This window comes from Tiliqua scincoides, chromosome 4, assembly GCF_035046505.1.
Source record: "Tiliqua scincoides isolate rTilSci1 chromosome 4, rTilSci1.hap2, whole genome shotgun sequence".
NCBI classification, from domain to species: Eukaryota; Metazoa; Chordata; class Lepidosauria; order Squamata; family Scincidae; genus Tiliqua; species Tiliqua scincoides.
The window spans coordinates 58,337,786-58,359,254 of NC_089824.1; positions in this window are offsets into that span (position 1 = coordinate 58,337,786).

Sequence of the window (21,469 nt, forward strand, 5' to 3'; positions counted from 1 at the left end):
TAAGCCAAGTCTGAACGTCAAGAGGGAATGGGTTTGGATCATGGCAAAACTTCCCATAACACTGCTTCCTTTAGTGCTGATTCATTACAGAGCTCTTTGGCCTGGCATGATTTGCAGCTCTTCTAGCCAATGGGAGCAGTGCATTCTGGGCCAATTAGGTTAAGAATGTATAGTGCTGTTTCATGTAGTGCCCAAATAATCATAAACCAGAATGGCTCCTCCACTTTATAAGAGGTATTACTGTAGATTGTTGTTCTCCTAAATAGATGAGTGTGTTTCCAGCTCCTTCTCCCATTCTGAATTTTGAGGCCATGTCTGCTGAAAATGGAGGAACTCACATCAGGCTTTAAAGCAGTGGTACCCCAACTTTTTTGGAGTCACAGCTCCCTTGACCTACTAGGAGCCTTGACCTACTAGGAGCTTCCCATTAGGGCCACAATCCTATACATTGTATAGGGCCGTGGGTTTTTCATGAGGATTCTGTGGTGCCTTTAGCTAGTTTCTGTGGCTTTCCGGGGAACCATGGCTCACAGTTTAGGAAACATTTCTTTAAGATTTCAGTGGAAGAGAACCTATGGCATACACAGTTTGAGCCAGAGATAATATTACTACGATGCTAAATTAACTGGAGAGGTTATTAGGGCACAATCCTGTCCTTGACTTGGGCCAGTGCAAGTCCCTTGCGCTGGCCCAGCAGGGTCGCAAATGTGCAGTAAGGCACGTTTGTGCCTCCTCAGGAGGAAGCCGGGCTGGCGCTCTGAGAAGCCTCTGTGCCAGCTTCTTCCCAGCATCTTGCATTGGCTTGGATGTGGAGGAGGTGGGGGGAGGCGTCCCTGGGCTGGGGGTTGGCAGGTAGGGAGCAGGAGGCAGGGCTGGAATCTGGCAGTTATGCCAGATCCCAACCCCCGTTCCTGGGGAGAATGGAGTGCTTCAAGCGCTCTTCTTGGACTTGCGCCACCTCAAGAGCCAACCCAAGCAAAGCGCCCATTAAGAGTGGTACTCATCTCTTTCCTGGAAAAGTTCATGGAATCCAATTTTACACGTTGAGAACCTTCTCTGTCAGGGAAAATACTTCCTTGTAAGGCATTGATTTTGATGGAATTTGCTTCCAGGTAAGCTTTAAGTTAGTGAAACACTGATATGGGCCCCATTCGCACATTCCCTAGTGGCATGGGAGAGACCCACACAATTGGCTTCAGCCGCAAGCTTATGATATTCACACACCATCATCAGAAGTGAGGGTTGTACACTAAATCCTCCTAGACTTGTTGGACAGTGATTCATGAGAGAGATAGTGGCCCTCAGTGTGTGGAGTTCCATGCCATTGCATTGAGCATCTGGTGCCCTCCTTGCTAGTATTTCAGCCCTGTTTCTGGTTTTCCTAATAATCCTGTTGATTATTTTTTTTAATGTCCTTATTGGGTTGCATCCCAGCCTGAATGTTGTGTGAAGTTCCACCTGCTGGTATTGAACAGGCTGAACTCTTTTTCCTTGGCATCTATTATTTTCTAAGGGCTGCTTCCTAAATTACTTTTTCTCTATGTCAGGATTAATCTGTCAGATCTGTACTGGAATATACACAAGAGCAGCTCATTCTGGGTTACAAAATATTTTTCTGTTCGTGGACTACATTTTTTTCATTTGTATGTCAAGATACCATGTGGCATATTACAATCCATTCTTATCTTTGACAACAGGCATATTGCAATTGTGTGGCTCAGTAGGGATTAAACATCCACTGTTCACTTTTCAGAAAAGTTTAATGCAAGAGTTCACAGACAAATGTTTCAGAGGGTTTCCATTAACATTTAATTTTCTGTCTCTTGTTTTCATTTCAAAGTGAAGAAAAGAGTGGTCATAATCCAGCAGATACTCACAGCGCAATCCGAACTTTTGGTTTTGCCGGCATAGGCCTGCAGTGTTAAAAACATGCTGTAAAGCATGTTTGCGACTATTCTAGAGCATGTGGGGGGGGGGAAGAAGGCCTGCACCAGCCTGCTGGCACTGTATCCAAAGGAAAGGCCACGAGCAGAGGTGAGTACTCCGCTTGAGTAGTGCAGGGGCAGGTTGATGGGAAGGTGGAACAGAGGAGGGGAGAGGCATAACGGGGCAGGAGAAGGGTAGAATGGGATGAGACATGGGGACTTATCCTGCCCCCACCTGGAAGGGGGCAGAAGTAGTGAAGGAAGTCTCTGTCACATTCTAACTCTCTTCTTGGATCTAAAAGTTTTACATGGAGTTGCTTGGATTTGTGCCAGCAATTTAGCTGGTGCAGATCCCCGAATGGCCCCACTGGGCAGGCTAGAGTGTCACATTGTGATTGTGAGGAGCTCCAGAAGGATCTCTCCAGACTGGCAGAATGGGCAGCAAAATGGCAGATGCGTTTCAATGTCAGTAAGTGTAAAGTCATGCACATTGGGGCAAAAAATCAAAACTTCACATATAGGCTAATGGGTTCTGAGCTGTCTGTGACAGATCAGGAGAGAGATCTTGGGGTGGTGGTGGACAGGTCGATGAAAGTGTCGACCCAATGTGTGGCGGCAGCAGTAAAGAAGGCCAACTCTATGCTTGGGATCATTAGAAAAGGTATTGAGAACAAAACGGCTAATATTATAATGCCGTTGTACAAATCGATGGTAAGGCCACACCTGGAGGATTGTGTCCAGTTCTGGTCGCCGCATCTCAAAAAAGACATAGTGGAAATGGAAAAGGTGCAAAAGAGAGTGACTAAGATGATTACTGGGTTGGGGCACCTTCCTTATTAGGAAAGGCTACAGCGTTTGGGCCTCTTCAGTCTTGAAAAGAGACGCTTGAGGGGGGACATGATTGAGACATACAGAATTATGCATGGGAAGGATAAAGTAGATAGAGAGATGCTCTTTACACTCTCACAAAACACCAGAACCAGGGGACATCCACTAAAATTGAGTGTTGGGAGAGTTAGGACAGACAAAAGAAAATATTTCTTTACTCGGCGTGTGGTTGGTCTGTGGAATTGCTTGCCGCAGGATGTGGTGACGGCCTCTGGCCTGGACGCCTTTAAAAGGGGATTGGACAGGTTTCTGGAAGAAAAATCCATTATGGGTTACAAGCTATGATGTGTATGTGCAACCTCCTGACTTTAGAAATGGGCTATGTCAGATGCAAGGGAGGGCACCAGGATGCAGGTCTCTTGTTATCTGGTGTGCTCCCTGGGTCATTTGGTGGGCCGCTGTGAGATACAGGAAGCTGGACTAGATGGGCCTATGGCCTGATCCAGTGGGGCTGTTCTTATGTTCTTATAGCAGTTGCAGGCCTCCAAATTTTCAGATCTGTCTTGCAAACTGAAAGCAGTTTTGAAAGTCAAGAATATGACTGAATAAATAATTTATGCTCCTCTATGTAAGCCATTAATAGGTCTTGCTGTTCTTTTATAGGCTTTATCAGTAAGTAATTACATCTGTATTAATTAGTAAATTGTTACAGCTGGATCAATATTAATCTCTCTTTTCTGTGTACAGTGCATTACAACTATTATTGCTCAGTACACACAAGGAATTGATCTAACATAAATTTGTCAACATCACAGGACTTGCTGGTTGACAAGCAATAAGCTGGTATTTAACTTGGAAATAGAGTTACTTGGTTGTTAGGAGAGCCAACAAGGTGTGGAAGTTAGAATGTTGACTAGGACTGGGGAAATGTAGGTTCAAATCCCCACTCAGGGTTGTTGTGAGGCTAAAAACAGAGAGAACCATTCTTGAATAGCTGGGGATGGCATCACACAGTCTACAAGTGCTGGGAGTATGGCTGGCCCATCCATAATGTGAATGCAATGGCTTGTGTCATGATGGGGGGGGGGAATGGCAAAATGCCTCTCACCCTGAGTCTGCTGCTGCCTCTCTCCAGTCTGCCACAGACAAAGCCACATCGATCCTTCCTCATGTATCCCTTTAAACAAAGGAAGTACACTTGGGACTCTGCAAAGAAGGAGCAGAGTGGGTAGGGAAGAAGATCACTGCTGCCCACACAGCAAAAAACTAAGCAGCCAGCAGTGATCCCCTTCCCTACCCACTCACCTTGCTCCTTCCTCATGGTCCCTTTAAATAAAACAGGAAATGGTAAACACTCCTAGCATGTATCACAATTCCTGTTTTGTGGAAAAGGATTGTATGGGAAGGAATAGAGTAGTTAAGGGGCTGGATTCTTCTGTCTGGATACACATAGCAGCAGTTATTGGTCAAGGGTAGCATCAGGTGGCATATCATGTTGAGCTGTCCTTGGCTGGGAGGGTTGATTCCTTTTGTGTCTGGGAATATAGGAGAAACTCTTCAGGACTCTTCCCCTGGGGGCTGGGGATAAGAATAGGCCCTCAGTTTGGCTGTACTTGTCATAAGAGGCGACTAAACAGCCACCGGGTAGATGGGACTCGTCAGCCTGGGAAGGCAGCTCATCTGAGAGAAGGAAAACTCTGATCCCAAACCTCCACTGCCTTGTGGCTACATCCAGTTATGGAAAAGGCTTCAGGAGTCAACCTCGAGGCAAAATCTGGAGCCGGAGTCCTTGAGGCAGTTCATGGCTGAACACAGTCATGTTCTGGCAACTCCTGCGACGCCGCTGGAACCAACCATATTGGCCTCTGCCTTTCCATTGGACCATTTCAGTGACGTGGAGAGGGGGGATTTGCTGCATGGGTAACAGCCTATCCTCCATACCTACTTTACCCAGGCTTCGCGCACTGGAGAGGACACTCTGTTCCAGAACCACCATTCATAGCGTGACACCATAGTCTTCCGAGACTGAAGAATGCCAACCAACTTCAGGACTGTACCTTCTGAGGCCGTGAGCAGTAAACAGGAACAAAAAAACCCAGAGACAATAAAATCAAAATTTAAATTAGAGAGAAATCCGTTTCTCTCCAGGGCTGGTGCTGGTGTATACAGAAGCTCCTTCCAGCCTTTCCCTAGAATTGCACTTGGAACCCAGGAAGGGCACTAGTCTTCTGACCATGGAACTTCTAGTCTCTTCCTCCCACTTTGCTTTCTTAGACATGTGGGAAAGGAAGACACCATGACTGTCATTTAAAGGACTCCCATTTGTCTTTGCTGTGCTGCCCTTCTGTAGCACCTCTGACCTCTGTGGCCATCTCTACTCCTATGACACCTGAAGAATGAAGGGAGGGGCTGATGAGTGATCAAGAGGTGATGTCATTAGGGATTTCTTGGCCCTTCTTCCAGGTGTTTTCCATGCACTGCACAAGGTATGGATAGGGTGACAGTATGTAGCATAGGCTGTCCTGGTCAAGCATAGTGCTTGCAGTCGTAAATCTTTCAGCACGTCTTTCTTCAAACAATGTTGATTTTTCTATTTGATCCCATTCATTAACTTTCATTCAAAACTTTGTATTTCCTAATTTCCTGTGTTTTCCTAGCAATGAGTTCCATTTGCAGATAACACAATATATGCCAAGGTACATTATTATTATGTATTGTTTATCATAATCACTGACACTGCATTTGCAGGGCAGGTGGCAGTCAGTTATCCCTTACATGAAAAGGATGTTACCAATTCAACTTATTAATGGATAACTTGCTGTCAAGCATAAAAAATTCCATACGGTGGCAGATGTGCTATTCATCTAACAAATGAAGACTGTCATCCGGCAAAATACAAAATGTCAAATTAAGCTGCTGATGGGAATTCTAACTGTAGACTTCCCGGAGACTCATTTCTGTGGGTTTTCATTTGGCATCTCCGTGTAATTTCACTGCTCAACTGCTGAGGTTTCTCCAGCTATCAAGTTTTCCTCACCTTTCTGTCATTGGAAATGTGCCTGGGTAATATCCTTCTTTAGGATGGAATAACTAAACAAAAAATGTATTTCACACTATTAGGGCCCAATACTATCCAACTTTCCAGTGCTGGTGCAGCTCCAATGCAGCCCTGAGGTAAGGGAACAAACAGTCCTCTACCTTGAGGCGGCCTCCATAACTGCTCCCCCATCGCAGGATGCAGCACACACCCCACTAGCATGGCTGGCACAGTGCTGGAAATTTTGATAGGATTGGACCCTCAGTGATGTTGCAGAAGTTCATCATTACACATGTGGTGCTCAAATTTATTTAGCTCCTAATGCTCAGCTGAATTATTTAAAAGATGTGGCTCTCACCTTTCCTATGCCAAAGCAAATGCCCAATCATGTACTCTTTTCCACAGAAGTTTCTGTCAGGCTTGGAAATGCTAAGTACATGAGCAGTCAGCATTTAGAAGATGAGGCAGCCAGAGCAGTTGCTTTGGTGCATGAGAAGAAGTTTGTTAATGGTTACATTGATTCTAGAATTAATTGCCCGATCTCCTGGACAAGGAACTTACTGTTCAACAAGTACCTTTGCTATTTTGCTCAGTGCCCTTGACTGCTCCTTGTGGTTGTTGCCCTTCTTCAAAGATGAACCCTTTCTTGTTATCAGGCATCTTCATTAGTGTGTGCATGTCATGAATAAATTGCTAGGTAGCTGTCTATCACTCCTAGTTCTGTGAGTGATGGCAGGACTGGGAGAAACCCAATTACATGTACTGTACCATTAGTGTGCATGCACCAACATTACAAGGCAGGAGAAAACTTTCTCAAAAACAGGTGAGTTTTCCTCCAAACACTTGCCAAGAAAGTTCATAATTACTGAGTTCGTTCCTAGCAGGGATGTGTCAGAATCACTGTGCCAAGTCATTAGTTGAGTCAAGAGTCTCCAACACACTGATTTGAGTTGACTTGCAAGTCACAATGGGCAGCTGTTACAACTCATCCTGAGCTACTGTAGAGTCATTTTTTTCTTGAGTTCAGTTGTTACAAGAAACAAGTTCAGGCACAAGTCAGGTGTGGCCAAAAAAAAGTAAGCAAGCATAAGCACACACAAAACAGAGTCACAAGCACACACAAAAGTGAGTTGGAACTTGAGTATATTTGAGTCATGACTCTTTTTTGAGTCACTGGCCCCGAGTTGCTGAGGGTCTGCGTCTGTGACTTCCATGACTTGAGATAGCATGAGTCACAAAAAATATGGTTTTGCAACTCAAGTTGAGACTTTACGAGTCAGTTCCCATCCCTGGTTCCTAGTTGACTCAAAGTGATTTTGTTCACTACTATGTGTGACTAAAGATTGGGCCCTCACCCAGGCACCCAACCCTTACAGGGTTGTCCTGCCCCTCATCCCACTGTCCCAACTCATAGTAGTCCATGGGCTCAAGTGCCCAATTGAATTCTTAAGTAGATTAGGCACTTAAGAGATTCAATCTCAGCTTAAGCGTCTAGCCTACAGTTCTTAGTTGTGGTTCTTTCATTCCTTGCATAGTCAAGGGGGCACAACGTACTTTAAAACAGCAAGGCACAGTCCTTAGCCCAGTAAATCAAATTACAGAATACCGAATCTTGGTAGGACATCCACCACTCTGATTATGCCGGCTCAGGGACTCTGAGGATGTACAGGCTTACATCAGCCCTTGCAGACTCTGGGCTCCCTATCACTCAAGGACTAAAACCTAAAGGCTCTGGACTATTACATTGGTAGCTAGACCAAGCAGTTAGGCTGGACAGCTGACTCCTGTTCCATAGTACTCAAGACCAAACACAGGTCTGTAAAAGCTATTCTGCTCTGTTAAAGAGAAATAAGGTTACAGATAAACTTCAAAGCAGCAATTGCATGAGATAAAGACATCCAGAAATAACATCAGTTCTCAAAATAAAAAAGCGAGTTTCCTAAACTACATTTTTCCTAATTCTCACCTTGTCCTTCTAACTGTAAGAGAGGATACATGGCTCCCAGGCTACCTGTCCTGCCAGGCACCCATGTTGGAGGTCAGAGTCGAAAGAAGGTGAGCTGCAAGCAAGAGATGCCCTTCCTATTGAGCGTGCTGTTTTTATACCCTTATGATAATTACACTTGAGACAGCCAACCAGACATAGAGCACAGGACACAGAATGGTCAGAAATTTCTGGAAGAGTGGACAAGTAGGCTACTTTTGGACACTGTTCCTAACCCTCCCAACCAGAAACTATACAGCAGTGGAGAATCTCTTTATGAGTGCATCCTTGAGCCAGCAAGAAGCACGTTGCTCTGTGATTGGCTACCTGGTTCTCCTGGTCATTGAGAAGTAGATAATGCATTCCTCTCACTAATTAGTTCCTTTCCCACCAGCTGTAGAGAGGCAGTTCCAAGATGGACCCAAATCTGGGCATAGATTTTACCTGTTCATGATGCTGTGATCAGTACCTTTTCAATAGCGTTACAATGTTCATAAATTGTCAAGGACTGACAAGAGACAGTTACCTTCCCCCTGCTGAGCACACACATACACAGAGTCTTTTTCTGTCTCTTCTTCTCTCTCACTTCCTAGCACATCAAATAAAAAGAACAGAACAGCCTCATTATGTTCAGTTAATCTCAGTTCACATCAGCATAAATTGAGATCTCTGATGTGATTTTTATCCCGGAAACACTGGGTCACCTGATACTATAAATACTTTCCCTAATGGCTGCTGCTATGACGTTGGTTAGAAAGAGTACAGCCACTGAATGTTCATGGTTTTTGGCACCATCTTAATTATAAAGATGGTGCCAAAAACCATGAACATTCAGTGGCTGTATGTTAGGAATTGGCTGTATGATAGGAATTGGTTATCATACCAATAATATTATCACTGTCAGGCTTTGAAAAACATCAAGGATCCAGAACCTCACTGATTTCATTCTGTCGTTTTTACCTAAGTCTCCATAAAAAAACTATGACCCCAAAAAGAAAGAAAGGGATTGTATTGACCCAGAAAATGTAAACACGCTTTGTCTTTTGTGGAGCTGTCAGCACACATTTCTTTTACTACAGTGGCTTGCTTTTTTAATATTTGGGTTTACTTGTCTGGAATATTGATGGGGCTATGAATGCAGTTCTGTGACAGAAGCTGTGCATGGAATTAAGGGACACTCCTGAGACAAGAAGGTGAGGTAAAATTGTGCGGGGGGGGGTGAAGGGGGTGAAGGCTGCCTTGGATAAGATTGGAGCTGGATGACTGAAAATAGGAACACGAATCAGGGGATGGTACAACAGGACCATGATGAAAGATCAGAAAATGGATGAAAGATCAAGGGCATGGGATGGGTTTTAAAAGGGTTAACAAACAGATTTGGTAGACTTTCAAGTGGCAATACTAGGTTCTTCTTTTTAGAATTAAACACTGTGCATCTCTTTCTCTGGTAGGTTTTTAATCACCCTCAGTTTTTAGGGGAGGGTAGGACACATGTCTAAATAATATATGTGTAATTGTTTGTACAATAAATCTGATATCATGATATTGTGCATATACTGTAATGTTTTCCTATCAAAATACAAAACAGTTTTGCAAGCCAGGCAAACTTAATGCTGAAAGTTTAAACTGCAAATGCAAAACGGTGCAGAGATAAGCCTGTTCATTTGTATCCTTCAATCATCTGCGGAAATGGGAAGACGGTAAAGGAGAAAGGGTAAAAATGCAGGAGGGGGAGGAAGTGAATGTAGGGAACATTTGTGAATAATAGATAAAACTGCTGCTCTTCCTAGTAAATAAAGTGCTAGACAAAAGTGATACAAAATATGCCCCACTAGGCCACAGTAACCATAGCAACAACCATACGCGTGCCGCCTGCTTTCCTTCTGGATCTGCCAGAAGTATAATACATATTTTATATCTGTAATAATTACTCCCTAGACATTTTTATAGTAGTGGATATTTTTGTGTGCCATATTTACTCTAGAAGACTTTTGGTAACCTCCACAATAGCTTTCTCTCCCCCCCCCCTTTCACAGGGAAAGGAAACTGATGCATTTTCCACGGTTCCTTTGTGTCACTATTGACTCTTCTAAAGATATGGGACTAACGTGTGTCAGACTGGAGAACTTCCTCTGACTCATTCCAAAAAGAGTGAGTCTTTTCTCTGAAACAGATTTTTCTACTAGAAATTACTGTTACCAGTCCTGAGCCACTGGGAAGAATAGGCCAGCTGAAATAAATAAAATTGAATATACTGCTCTTAAGAAAACATTCTACACTCGCACAGCCAAGTTGATCTTCCCATAAAGAGTTTAGGGCAGCGGTATTCAAACTGGGGCGTTGTGACGCCCCAGCCTGTGGGTCCTGGCCTCTGCCCCCTTAAGGGGCGGGGGCAGCCAGGAGACAAGGGGAAGGCAGCGGCACAATCCATAGGATTGCGCCGCTCAGGAGGGCTGCAGGGGCTTGGGTGCACTTGCCCAAGCCTCCTACAGCCTCCCCGGGGTGCAGGGAGCCCTGTGCAACCTTCGGCAGGGCTCCCCAGGTCAGGAAAAGTGAAAGCAGAGCAATTGTGCCCTGCTCCGCAAAACCAGAAGCGGAGTACGATTGCTCTGCTTTCCCTTCTGAGCACCCTCTAGTCCCTGCAGCAGCCGTCCCTGTGTGTGGGGAGCCCTGTGCGAGCGCCTGCAGGGTTCCCCAGGTCAGGGAAAGGGAGAGTGGGGCAATTGCGCTCCGCTTCTGCTTTTGCGGAGGCAGAGCAGATCGCTCTACTCTCCCTTTCCCTGACCTGGGGCGCCCTGCAAGTGCTCATGCAGGGCGCCCTGCACATAGGGATGGCTGCTGCAGGGACTGGTGAGTGCATTCCAGTCCCTGCAGCCCCCTGAGCGGCGCAATCCTGGGGATCACGTCGCTGCCTTCCCCCACCCCTGCTGCCTCTCCCCCACCCCCGCAAAGACTTACTGCTGGTTTCAAACTCCCGGAGAGCTTGAAAACCGCAGGTTTAGGGAATAGTTCTTCTGTAAGATAGAGGATCACATTTGGAATATATTCTGTCCAAATGGAAAATCCATGTAGATTTGCCTACTTCCTTGCCCATGATAGTAACCTTTCAATTAAACGCACATGGACTTTTCTTTTCGGAAGAATGTTCTCCACATTCTTCTCTGGAAGAAAATGTTGCCATGGGTATCTTGGACATAAGTTTGTACAAATGTTTTACTGTTTAGCTGCAGTTTTCCTTTATGGTAATGAGTTTTCTTGTAATCATTCAGTACAGGCTTTCCTGCAGCTTGATCAAATAGATCAATTTATTTTCCCTCTGTTTTGGACCCTGTCAAAGGTACTCCTCTCAGGCTGATTTGACTCAGGGCCTCTTCTCTTTCTCCAAGCAGAGAGAGAAAAGGATTAGCACTCTAGACACCCTTTAATTTTTTGTTCACTTTAGAGGCCAGTTCAGGCATTAGATATCTGCTCAGATTGGGAGAGGGAAGGGGGATGATAGTAACTGCATTTAAGTGGAAAGGGTTCATAGGGGTGTGCACATGAGGCCAGATCATGCGATTACCATTTACTGTAGGCTGGACAGAGAGATGGCAGATTGGGCAAAGGTTTTGAGAGCTCAGTTTGTTCTCCGCTTGGCTTCCTTAGTGAATTGGCTGACAAAAGCAACTAAAGAGAAAAAAATATAAACCTAGCACAGTTTATTTACTGACTAGTCAGAATTACATTAACCTCTCTCCTTTACTCACAGCACCAAGGAGAGGCTAACTCTCTCTTAGGTCTCATCCACCAGGAAGGCACAACCAGATTCCATTCTCTAAGGCAGTGGTTCCCTAAACTGTGGGTCATGACCTGATTTTTGGTGGTTGCCAAAGGGTGATGGAAAGATAACTAAATGCCTCAAGCTCTGAAGCTATTCAAAAATCACATATGTGGCTACTAATTACCCTGTAAAGAGCTCAGCTCCTGCAGTTTGCAAGCATGTGTAAATATAGAGAGATATTTGAGGATCTTTTTTCTGGTTATTATTGCTTATAGATCTATAAATGATCCTGCTCTCTTGTCCTTTGAACCCTGCCTACCATCACACCTGATCCAACCCTGAAAACTTCCTTCTGCTTCATCTTTCTTCCCAATTCCCCACTCCCTCCTCAGCCTTTTCTCTTTCCTGCATTTTAGTTTTAGTCCTATCTCCCTCTAAAAAGATTTTCTGGCACATATTTTCCTTGGCCAATTTGAACTTGCAAATGAATTGTCCTACAGCATGACACACAAATTCTGGTTATTTCTTTGGCAACACTAAGAAGTCCCAAGGTACTCAAACACTATGTTCACTTCTTTTAGGACTCACCACAGGCTACACAACCTGGTCTTTATCGCTTGCTTTATAACCTTGGGTAGCCTTGTCTGAGCTGCTTTATTTTGCAGAATGAGTACTTCCATCTTTAATCATGTGGGGCTGGTTTGGGCAAGAAAGCATTGAACAAACTGGTCCTCTGCCCACTCTCTCAGCCAAGAAAAATGGGTGCATAATGCTTCATTTTGCAGTCTATTTTATATTCCTTCTCCTTGTGAATAATTCATCAGCCTTGTGGGAAAGATGCTGTTTGAAAGCTCAAATAAGGTTAACTGCCTTTGTTTAGTCTACCTCTGACATTCCACCTGAGAAAACCACCTCTAAATACCACCTACCTATAGGAACTTCCGAGAAATCCACTGCATAGATGTGGAGCCTTTGTTTCATCAGCTCCTACTAAGAACCAGAATTCCCTTCCTAAATGACAAATGGCTGCTATGCATTCCATGCTGCCAAATCAAGCAGTTGCTGAGCAAGCAAACAGGCCTCACCTGAGACAAGGCTATTTACCTGTGGTACTTTCTCTAGCCAGGTTTGCAGCACTCAGAGAACCTCATGTGAACCATCACCCTGCCCCCCACTGGTTTTTTGGCTGTACCTTTTGTTAGAACACAGATATTTCAATGTGGTTTGTTTCATTGCATTCTGCATGAAATTATGCATTGATTGATATATAACATGATAGTATTATTCCTCCAAACTCTGATTTTAGTGATTTTGAAAACTTGTAGAGTCTCACACACACACACCCTGTGTCAACTTACTAACACCTTATCGCAGCAGTTCTCAAACTTTTAGCACCGGGACCTACTTTTAAGAATGACAATCTGTCTAGGACCCATTAGAAGTGATGTTATGGCCAGAAGTGACATAATCAAGCAAATTAAAATAAATAATTATAAATAATTAAAATAAAATAAATCATTAAATAAGGGGGAGCCAGTCCTGTTCCACCAAGTGAATTTTCTCTGTAATCTGCCTGCAATAACACACCCCCCCAAAGAATCAGTGAGATTTCTAGCCCTCCCTAGTGCCCAGTTTAAAGTTCTTCTGTTTCAAGCCTATCAAGATAAAGACCCACCTGGCTTTGCAAGTGCAAAATAGAAAATATGCCCCTTACCAGTTCAAACCTTGTTTTTAGTCCTTTTTGGTGGAGAGGGGAGAGGTTACCTACTGGAGCATCTGTTGCGCTCCAGGTCCATTGGATTTGGACCATTCTGGTGTCCTCACATTCCCCTTTGCCTGGCCTGACCACCAGCCAAGGCAAGTCTGCCTACTTGCAAGTAAACGCGACCGTGAAGCTGCTTCGCTTTCCATAGGGCTCAATACATTTGCAACTGGGAGGGAGGAACCTCCTCGGGTGTTTTTGGGGGCTGCATTCATTGGATCAGGACCATTCTGACCTTGTTGGAGTCCTCTCAGCCTGCCCTTCCCAATGGACTAAGGCAAGTTCGCCTACTCATGAGTAAATGCAACCATGTGGCTTTGCTTCTCTTTCTGTAGAACTCAATAGACTCGCAGCTGGGAGGGAGGAACCTCCTTCTTGGGTGTTTTGGGGGGGCTGCATTCATTGGATCAGGACCATTCTGGTGTCGTTGGATTCCTCTCAGCCTGCCCTTTCTGAAGATTATGGCAAGTACACCTACTCGTGAGCAAATGCGCGATACAGCTCACTTTCCATAGGGCTCCATGCATTTTTTCTTTCTGGTTTTTTGGCCATAACTTTTAAACGAAAGGAGCGATTTCACTCAGGTGTTTTGCACTGCATTCCACACGACATTCCACATCCAATGGTGTATGGCATGACAGGGTAGTGATTTTAGCGCGTCATCCCCCCAGCGCATCACCCGGTGCAGCCTGCACCCCCTGCACCCCCCTAGCAAAGCCACTGGTCCTGAACAACCAAGAGTTGAAAGACCTACGGAGAAAAAGAAGAAGAAAGAGACATGTTTACTAATCAATTTGCTGAATGTTCAAGGAATAGGAAGCTGCGGAAAAAACAGCCATGCTTGATGTGACCTGAGTGTAGGGCAACAGATGCCACTGAACTGAATAATTGGAGCAGAGAAGCATGAACAACAATCAGCAGAGCTAACAGGGTAGGTCTTGGGTAAGCAGGAACATGCCAACCACTGGAGAAAGCCCCACGTTCTTGTCAGGCTCTTGTCTTGTTAGAAATCCCCTTTCCCTAGGCCAGAGCTTCTCAAATTGGGGTGTCACACTGCCCTAGCCAGATGGCCCTGGACTCTGCCCCCTTAAGGGGCAGGGGAAGGGGAGATCCCCAGGATTGCATCGCTAAGGGGGGGCGCAGGGACTGGCATTTACTTACTCGTCCCTGCAGCAGCATCCCAGGGGTGCGGAGAGCCCTGTGTGACCCTCCACAGGGCTGCCCAGCCTTCTAAAAGTGAAAGCACAGAGATTGCGCTCCACTTCCGGTTTTGTGGAGACAGAGTGCAATTGTTGCGCTTTCACTTTTAGAAGGCTAGGGAGCCCTGCAGATGGTCATGCAGGGCTCCCCGCACCCCCGCAAGACTGCTGCAGGGACTGGTAAGTAAATGCCAGTCCCTGCGCCCCCCTTAGCAATGGGATCGCATCGCTGCCTCCCCCCCCGCCCCTACAAGAACTTACTGCAGCTCAAACTCTCCTAGAGAGTTTGTGAACCGCTGCCCTAGGCCATGTTCTCATTACATTCTCACAGTTTACTGGGTATCTTGATAGCGGGACTAATTATTACTTTCTTCAAAGGTTTATGATAGAGATTGGTGCAATGAGCACTGTAAAGCATTTTGTACATTAAATGTATTTCATACATATTTTCCCTGCTTATTGATCTACTGTACAGTAAAGGCACATGAAATAGGGGAAGCTAGTTAGACGTCCACTGGCAAAATATTCATCTTAAAAATGTTTTGTAATACTGACATAATTCATACTGTCACTGCCTATAATATAGACAATCTCCATGTAAAAGACATACATTGGGCTCAGTCCTATGTATGTTTACCCAAAACTAAGGCCCACATCCTAACCCACTTTCCAGCATGGGCATAGCTGTGCCAAAGGGATGTGTGCTGTGTTCTGCAGTTGGGCGGCGCTCACAGAGGCCCCCTCAAAGTAAGAGAATGTTTGTTTCCATACCTAGGAGCTGCATTGCTCTTATGATGGTGCTGGAGAGTTGCTTAGGATTGCGCCCTGTGTCCCACTGAATTCAATGGTGCTTGCTCCCAAGTAAATGTGCATAGGAATTGCAGTCTTATTCTTCAGATTTGTCAGCTCTCTTGCCTGAAAGCCGTCACAGATGTTCCCCAAATACTTTGTTGTTGTCATTTGTTTTTATAATCTCAGTGCTATGATGCATCACATTTTGTAAACAATTTCTTGTTAATGTTTGGGGGGGGTGAATGCATCCTCATCTAGTACTGAATGTAAAAATTGACAATTTTCCACCAGTATGTTATCAAAGCACCTGAAAATGCTACGGGGAGCGGTGTGAGAGAATGTTGAATTTAAAAGGGAGCAAAAGTCATATGACATATCAGTACAAGTTCACCAGATTCAGTGACACAAAAAAATCCTATGCCTACCCACAATTTTCATCATTTCAGGTTTGGCTTGCAAATACATTGTAATTTTTTCAGCTATGCCAGTCAAAACAACTCTGCCCCTTCTTGGAATATCTGCAATGAAAGGCAGGTGGTCTGGTCTAGAGGGTTGAGCCTCCATTTGCCTGAAGACAACATCCGAAGGTTGCCAGTTCGAGGCCACCGGCACCGTGAATGGTGAGACCTTGAAGCAGCTGACAAGCTGAGCCGAGTTATTCCACCTGCTCTGAGCGTGGGAGGATGGAGGCCAGGATGGAGGCCAGATCAGAACGAAACATCTGAATTGTTGTGGCTCTTGAAAGAGAGAGCCTTCTTTCAATTGTAAAAATCCCTACGGGGATTTAAATTAGCCTGCCTATGTAAACCGCCTTGAATAAAGTCTGAGGAGAAATCTGAGGACCTAGAAAGGCGGTATATAAATACCTGTATTATTATTATTATTATTATTATTATTATTATTATTATTATTATTATTATTATTATTATTATTATATCCTCCATTATAAGATGTACCTCTGCAACAGGCATTTCAAAAGTGAAAAGATGAATTACACGTGGTTGTGATGTTACTTTGCACTCTTCTGCCTCAATTAAGCATTGAACTGTGATTGTTTCTGTCTTTGAGGTACAAGGAAATCTATGAACACAGGCAGCTTCAGAGCCATCTTTGAAAACATTCGTTCTTTTCTAATATTTCCTTTTAAAATGCCAAAGTACAACCTTATGCTGTGAACAACACTGGCTTAAAAGCCTGTGCTGATGGATGCTTTGAAGAGAACAACGCCAATTATAGTTGAAGCTTCTTAGAATTGGAATAGAAAGTCTGAAGACATCAGAGAAATGCCATGCAGATGACAAAAAGATTATCAGAATGCGAGGGCTGATTAAAAAAGAAATAGAATTAAACATAGACAACATTGCATAGCCTTTTAAAGAGTACTGTCTGACTGTTTTGCCATCATATTTCTCATGCATCAGGATAAATATATCAATTCAGCATGGAAACTTGTGAGCAAATCTTAATTCAACTTACCACTGGATTTAGCAAGTTGGTTGTGACTCATGAAAAATACCACTAAGTATCTCAAGTGAAGCGGAAATCATTTCACTTAGATAAGACAGTTTTTCAGGGAAGCTTTATTCTTCATTCATCTGCCCAGAACTCTTCCTCTTCCTTGTGCTTGGAATGTCCTTTTGTTTACACAAAAATATCCCACTCGAGATGCCCATGTATCTGGAGTGACTTCACCTCTAGAATCTGGCCCATCCATGAAGCCAACCGAAGAGGTTGCCTCCAGCAGCAGACAGGCGGGGGCACCCACTTCTGCCTGGATGCTTGCTTTCAGTGCTCCTCTCCCCCCCCCCACACTTCCTAGAAAGGAAAAGGAAGTGAAGGGACGGAGCAGGAGAGGAGAGCAGTGGGCTAGATTGTGGAAGCAGAAGCTGGCATATCACCAGGTAGGGAAGAGGCATTTAGCGTGCTGCCTCAAGTGTCATGATTTCTTGGGCTGGCTTTGCCTTTAGCCCGCATTGGGGTACTTTGCAGTGCCTTAGACCCTGATCAAGACTAACAGTCCAAGTCACAATGGTCAGATTTGGTGTTATTTCAAATAATACACCAAGTACAAACTTTGCATTTATTCAGTGACACAGGTTCAAGCAAATATGGCAATACAAATCTTGTTTTCCCCCACCTTCTCCCCAGTGCCCTCAGCTTGATTGAAAGACAAAGTTGTCTTTGTTAACAAGAACAAAGTGATGGCTGGGGCACATATGCAAGGGAAGAGAAAGCAGAGAGTGTGGCAGGCAGTGTGGTAGGTGGTGGACCAGAATATTTCAGACCACCTTCTTAACCCATTTCTGCCCAGCCCACAGGTGTACACATTTGATCCCTGTTGTGTGTATGCAAAGTTGGGCAGAAATGGCTTGATTAATGGCAGGATTTCTAATGAAGTGTGTATTGTTTTTCACAGCAATAAATTGTTCTTTGTTGTTAGTCAATGTGATTAGGTTATTAAACTATTGTGTTTAAACCCTGCCTGTTTATATTCCATGTACTGTTGGTCAGAAAATGCATCAGGCAAGTAATGCTATAATTTCCATAGGATTCTTGAGGAGTTTCATAGAATTCATTAAAAAAACAACGATATGGCTTTTAATTATGATTATTGTGGCTGTGGAATGCGAGCCATCATTATATCACAGAATGAGGGAGACATTTTGCTTTTGTCGGGTAAGCTCAAAATAGCAGGTTGTCACTTGCTAGTCTTTCTGAGCTGTAGCAAAGAATAGGACAAAGACAGTGAATGGTTTGAAGACTTGCCAAATAAAATGGGACTTAAATATTTTACTGCATGTAAAGCAAAACACTCAGCAATTAGTGCTTGTACCAAGTTCTTCAACCAGTTTCTGTCAGGAATTTGCTGTAAACAAACTCTTATACTTCATGTATAGTATGCTTCCAAGGCATATGGGGGTTGTTTTTCACTTTCTAAAACTATGGTATATCAGGCATAATCCAGTGATGAGGGGAGAAAGCTTTATAGTAAGGAGTATATGTTGTGGGAAAACAGAAATAATGTGAATTGCCCATATCTATGGTATATGCTTATTTTGTTAAATGGTCTCAGAGCTGCTATAGCAGTTTTTCCAAATGCAGATATTTCTGTCCCCAAAGGGTGCAGAATCTAATTAAATGGTCTGGGCGATAAAAAAGGCCAAGTGAAATACAAATGAAATTTTGTAGACACGACTTTCATTAAAACAATAACACAACATACTACTCTGTACACAACCTGTTTCAGCCATCATTGGGTCAAGACTTTCTGTTGGCAGCCGCATTTTAAATTGCTGTTTGTTGAAGAAGTGATGGAGGATGGGATGGGATGAATGGAGGTCCAACAGGGCCCCTGAGAGGAATTTTATCAGGGGGTACAAAGTTTCTTTTGGGCTGCTTTGTAAAGAGGGACGGGTGAAAGAGAGCAGGGGTTAGGGAGGAGGAGATGGGTGAGGAGAATAGGGGCAGGGAGGGGTGATACGGTGGGAGGAGGATGGAGACTGCTAGAAATGTCTTTGGAGCCCAGGTCTACCCACCCATGTGGCATCAGCAGCTAGATACAATAATATGGAAAACCAAGCACACTCCTCTCTAAAATCTGTTACATATGGAAAATCATGCAGAAAATTAGCATCATTATATTTAGGCTCACACTAGAATGGAAAGTGTCCTGTGTGCACTAGAACTTGCTTTTACAGCAGCTGTAATCATGCAGCTGTGTCCCTGAGCTCCTATACACCCCTTCATGGAGTGTAAGCAGATCCCTGAGCCAAAGAGCTACTGTAGCAGGTCGGTTTCCTCCCAGATTTGACACTGTGTTAAGGAGTGTCATGTTTGCATTTCTCAGCCCAGCATATATGGCTTGTTAGTAGCTGCAGCTGCACACTCGTGGTAGTGTCCCCAGCATCCCATGCACGCAACAAGTCTGAGTAGATAGGAAAATGTAAGTTCCCAGGAAATTTCTGGGCCCTCTCCTTTGGCTACTGGGCCCCCTTTTTGACCCTGGGCCTGGGTACAAATTACCCCCTTTACCCTCCTCTCCTAGGCCCTGGGGTCCAGAACTCAGTCCCAAGGGTGGTGGTGTTTCTGGAGCTCTGCCCAGGAGTTCGGTTGATTTTCACTTTCAGGGCCTGGAAAGCTTCTCTTCTTATGCTTGCAGCGAAGACAAATGCCAAGAATTCATTCAGGTACTTTGTATTGTCTTTGAACACCTCTTCCACTGCCTCATTACCTGGCAGTTCACCTGCCTCACTAACAATTTCTGCTTCTGATGTATTTATAGTAAAGACCACCCTTTGACATTTTTAGCCACATGCACCTCAAATTCTTCTTTGCTTCCCTTCCAGACATCATACTGGGCTCAGCTAAACAGGAGAGCAAAACATCAGCAAAGAACCTGGCAACGTTTACCACCACCACCACCACCACCACCTTCTTCTTCTTCTTCTTCGGCTGCGGAAATAAAAGTGACTGCTGGATAATGGGCAGTCCAATCCTGAGCTTTCTGGCAGCCGGATCAACTGCAGCATCAAATGGCGACTGCTGCATTCCACGGGTGCTGGGAAGCAGCAGGAAATATCCTTGGGGGAAGGACACTTTTGTTCCCTTCCCCAGAGAAAAGCCCCAGGCCCCACAGTGGGACATCTCACATCTGCGCCAGCTATTTTGCCAGTGCAGGCTAGAGAACCTCCATGTCGGGCTTTTTAGCTAGAGCTCAGTGCCTGCACTAAGGAACTATAGGATTGGGCCCTTAGGCTGCAATCCTCATACTTACCTGGAAGTGAGCTCCACTGAACAAAATGGGGTTTACTTCTGTGTAAACATGTGTAGGATTGTGCTGTCAACAAGCAGCAGTGTGGCTATTTTCTTTTTTGGAACATGAGGCAACTCAGGGCCCAATCATATCTGACTTTCCAGCACCCATGCAGCTGCAATGCAGCCACAAGGTAAGGGAATAAATGTTCCCTTGAGGAGGCCTCTGAGACTGTCTCCCCAACACAGGAAGCAGTGCATACCCCATTGGCACAGCAGCACTGGCAATGGAAAATTGGATAGGATTGGGCCTTCAGTTGGACGGGGGCTTTCCAGCTATGAGGGCCTATAGCAGATATAAGATCCAATCGCTGCAACAGGTACCAGGTAGTTTCAGTTCTCAGGATGTGGCGGTTGTGAATTAAGTCCTGAAACTTCAACTGATTCATCTTGTGATTTGTTTTATCTTGTCTAGGCCCACACAGGGGCCGACATGCAGCAGTGTAGCTTCTAGCAGCCCAAGACTGATCAGAGCTGTAGAACCTCTGATCATTCCAAAGGAGCAAATTGACCCAATAGACCTCCACTTCTTCCCTGCTCTTGTCTGATGGCTCTGGCTACCCCTTACAGGCTTCGGTCCTGCAGACCTGGAGACAAGCATTCTACTGCCTCTCTGCCACCTCCACCTTGATGCATTCCATGAATTGGCAAGTGGACATGGGAGAACAAAGAGGTTCTTAGTGTGTCACAACTGACCATTCAAGTGAGCCTGTCTCAGGATGGACCATTGTGTGTGTGTGTGTCTTGATTTATGTTTCAAGGCTCCTGGCTGCTCAGCTCATGTTGTTTGTCAGGGCCTGGGTATCAGCAGCCAGTACCAGCTACATACCAGTAGACCAGTTCCATTCCTCTACATAGTACAAGCTGCCCATCACTCTGAACTGGGTTTATAACAGTGATTACAACAACAAAGCTTTTCTATGATCGTGACACATCAAACCGTCAAAGCATTCAGAACATCTGGATTTTATGAACCATGACTTGCTTTGCAAAAAAAAAAAAAAATTAGTGCATGTAAGTGACTGATGAGGGAGACATCTGCTGCAATTCTATACACATTCACCTGGGAGTAGGTCCCATTGAATGCAACAGGACTTACTTCAGAGTAGACATACCTAGGATTGGGCTGTTTCTCTCACAGTATTGATGCATGCTTTTGAGGGGAAAAAACAAAATAGAGTTTTCTTTAAAGTTGCTAAATCTTTGAGGCGTTTTTCGAAGGTAATACTTGGTTTGATTTTTTCCCTCCCATATAGTAATTTTGCACTACAAGTCTGGGAAAAGAACAGAACAAAGATGGGAAAAGAACCCCGGGGGAAAAGCCCTAGTTTCATTATTCTGTGAACTGAAACTAAACCATTGTAGGAATG